At 41.6% G+C, this 3,980-nt stretch overlaps 1 pseudogene; it reads left to right on the forward strand.

The window, feature by feature from the left end:
- The window catches only part of LOC128247648 (uncharacterized protein DDB_G0271670-like), a 23,253-nt pseudogene that overhangs the window by 17,921 nt on the left and 1,352 nt on the right, over positions 1–3,980 (forward strand).

Consider the following 3,980-nt stretch of genomic DNA (forward strand, 5'->3'; position numbering starts at 1 on the left):
GTGTGTGTGTGTGTGTGTGGATAGATAGATAGATAGATAGATAGATAGATAGATAGATATACACACACACTTATGTATGTTGCGTGTATATATATATATATATATATATATATTAGTTTATGTATATATTAATATTATCTCAGTTTTAGAAAAACCTTTGACAATATAAATATGTTAATAGTTACTATAGGTAGCAAAAATTACACAAAAAAAAACAGGATATTATCTGATGTTAATCTTCTACAGAAAGACCTAGATGTCATATATAAATGGGCTGAGGACAACATGCAATTTGATGCAGGCAAATTCCAAGCCCTCCGCTACCAGCTAATTGGTGCTCAGAAGTCACAACAGGGATACTTTGGACCAAAAGGAGCGGAAATCCTAGAATCACATATGGTGCATGATCTTGGGATTGATATAAGCAACGATGCCTCGTTTCACATACATGACACCAGCATGGTGGCAGTGTGCAGGCGAATGACCAGATGGATTCTGAGAACCTTGAGAACAAGAGACCAGGCAACTATGTTGGTCCTATGGAGGACATTTGTCCTCAGCCATCTGGACTACTGTTCTCAACTATGGTCACCCTATACTATAGGATTAATAGCAGAACTTGAGGCGGTTCAGCGATACTACAAGACGAAGATTGCATCAATGGAACAGCTGAGCTTCTGGAAGAGACTGAAAGAGCTACAACTCTGCTCCGTGGAGCGAAGACAAGAGAGGCACGCGGTGATATATGTATGGAAGATACTGGAGGGGCTGGCACCAAACTTTGGAATTGAGGGTTATACCAAACTTTGAAATGGACGTCACTGCACTGCTCCAAAAATCCCAGCTGTCTTATCTAGGGCGAGGACCATGTACTGCAATAGCTTGGGATTCAAGGGCCCACAGCTATTAAACGCCTTGCCAAAGCATCTGAGGGATCTCCATGGAGTGGGGGTATATGTTTTCAAGAAACAACTTGACCTCTTACTATCCAAGATCCCAGATGAACCAATATCAAGGCAGGAAACTCAAAAGAGGGCAGCGATAAAGAACTCCCTCCTTGACCAGAAGCCAGACCCATAGAACTGGCTAATTAAAAGGTGATTACAATGGCAGTGCCCCAGCATGGCTGCAGCCTCATGGCTGAAACATATAAAAGAATCAAGGAATATACATATATATACGTATATATATATATATATATATATATATATATATACGTATGTATGCATATGTATTTGTGTGTGTATACTACATGCATATGGATACATGCATATATACATACATACATATATATACATATATCTATTTAACAACCTATACACACACGCATACCCACACACACACACTATATATATATATATGCATGCAAGATTTCATAGGAGTTTGTATGTGTGTGTGTGTGTGTGTGTGTGTGTGTGTATGTGTGTGTGTGTGTGTGTGTGTGTGTGTGTATGTGTGTGTGTGTGTGTGAGTGCGCGTGTGTGTGTGTGTGTGTCCGTGTCTGCGATCCGCACTGCCACTCACTACATCTACACATCTAACATCAATCACGCAACATGTTTGCAGTGATTACTCTTACTTTCATGTAAATAAATCTATTGTAGTTGAAATATGCTTCTCTGATGGACAAACAAAATGAAAACCACCCAGGCAGACGTCCATTTTATCTGGCGACATTTGATTAATTATGACATTTTGGAGTTTGCCTACTTGTCACACAGTTGAGCTATCTATCTGTCTGTCCATCTGTATGTCTGTCCATCTGTATGTCTGTCTGTATATACATATACATGTGTGTGTATGCATGTGTGTATATATGTAGGTATGTATTTATGTATGTATGTACGTCTAGGCGCCAAGAGAAGCTCTCTCTCTTTTTCTGTCTCCCTCTCTATCAATTTTTTGTTTATCTGTCTATTTATTTATCTAGCTGTTTGCCAATGTATGTCCTCTTTTGTTATTAATTATTCAAAATTTAAATAATCAAATCTTAAATTCGTCCTCTGCGCATGTATTTAAGGTTATCAAGGAGCTGCCTTCCAAGTCTTTAGATGTCTTCAGCCTCATGAATGCAAACTTGGTCAGGAAATACACTTCGACACTTGGTGGTTAAAAGATGTTGACGAAGGGATATGATGCGACATTCAAAGGCATTTTGGATTCATCCTAAACCTCTGCTGCCTTGCTTTCGTTTTACCTAGAGGCGGTCTACGTCACTGTTTCCGTGGAAAATATGTGTGCTTGTAAGTATTTTCATATTAATGGCTCGGATCTCAAGTGTCCAATCAGGCAGCCCAAATGTTGGTATGAGGACTGGCAGAGTAAACGCACTGTGGGCCACGTTTCTCCATTCCACCACGCTAGCAAAAATTAGTTGTACCTGTAATTCAAAGGGCCAGGTTTGTCACATTCTATGCCATATTGAATCTCTCTGAGAACTGCGTTAAGGGTAGGCGTGTCTGTGGAGTACTCAGCCACTTGCACGTTAATTTCCTGAGAAGGTTGCTCCGTTGATGGGATTAACTGGAACGCTCATCGTCGTAACCGACGGAGAGCCACTTTAGAAAATAATTCAAAATATTATCATATTAAAGGCGGTGCTCCAGCATGGCCACAGTCAAATGACTGAAACAAGTAAAAGAGTAAAAAGAGTAAAAGAGTATATAGGCGCAGGAGTGGCTGTAAGGTAAGTAGCTTGCTTACCAACCATATGGTTCCGGGTTCAGTCCCACTGCGTGGCATCTTGGGCAAGTGTCTTCAACTATAGCCTCGGGCCGACCAAAGCCTTGTGAGTGGATTTCGTAGACGGAAACTGAAAGAAGCCCATCGTACATATATATGTTGGGGGGGGGTGTCTGTCTGTCTGTCTATTTTTGTTCCCCCACCATCGCCTGACAACCGATGTTGGTGTGTTCACGTCCCCGTAACTTAGCGGTTCGGCAAAAGGGACCGATAGAATAAGTACTAGGCTTACAAAGAATAAGTACTGGGGTCGATTTCTTCGATTAAAGGTGATGCTCCATCATGGCCGCAGTGAAATAACTGAAACAAACAAAAGAATAAAAGAATAAAAGAATACACATCATCCCTCAGCACCATCACCAATAAGGAAGCCACTACGTTGTCGGTCCACCTGGTAGAAATAGCAGCCAAAGCTTCCTCAAATCATGCAGTGTCTTGTTAAAGCGTGTGAATGAATCATTAGTGGATATATTACTGGTTATGTTGCCAGGCCAATCGATGGATTAGTCATGGTTGGAGCGTTTCTGATTATAGCTTTGCTTGATTATAGGTTTAATGTTGAGGACTGATAACCAGCATTGAAGATCAATAACGCGGACACCGCGACCATTATCCCAACAACCACAACAGCAACAGCAACAACCACAACACCAACGAGGACAACAACTGCGACAACAACAATATCGCTTCCAACACTGCTGACATCGGCAACACCAAAACCAGTTCAAACAGGAACAGCTTTAAGACGAGCATCGATATTGCAACTATAACAATCGCAAGAACAACAGCAAAGCAGTGACTGTGCTATCGACACGACACCACTTAAAACGACATCACCATCATCATCATCATCGTCGTCGTCATCGTCGTCGTCATCGTCGTCATCATCATCATCATCATCATCATCACCATCCTCATCATAGTCGTTGTCGTCATCATCATCATCGTCGTCATCATCAACATCATCGTCGTCTTCGCCATCATCATTACCATCATCATCATCATCATCGTCGTCGTCATCGTCGTCATCGTCGTCGTCGTCGTCATCGTCGTAGTTGTCGTCATCGTCATCATCATCATCAACATCATCATCGTCATCATCATCATCATCATCATCACCATCATCATCATCAACGTCATCACCATCGCCATCGTCGACGTCATCATCATCATCATCATCATCATCGTCGTCATCATCATCATCGTCATCATCACCACCATCATCATCATCATCATCG

This window comes from Octopus bimaculoides, chromosome 4 (genome assembly GCF_001194135.2).
Source record: "Octopus bimaculoides isolate UCB-OBI-ISO-001 chromosome 4, ASM119413v2, whole genome shotgun sequence".
In the NCBI taxonomy this organism is placed as follows: Eukaryota; Metazoa; Mollusca; class Cephalopoda; order Octopoda; family Octopodidae; genus Octopus; species Octopus bimaculoides.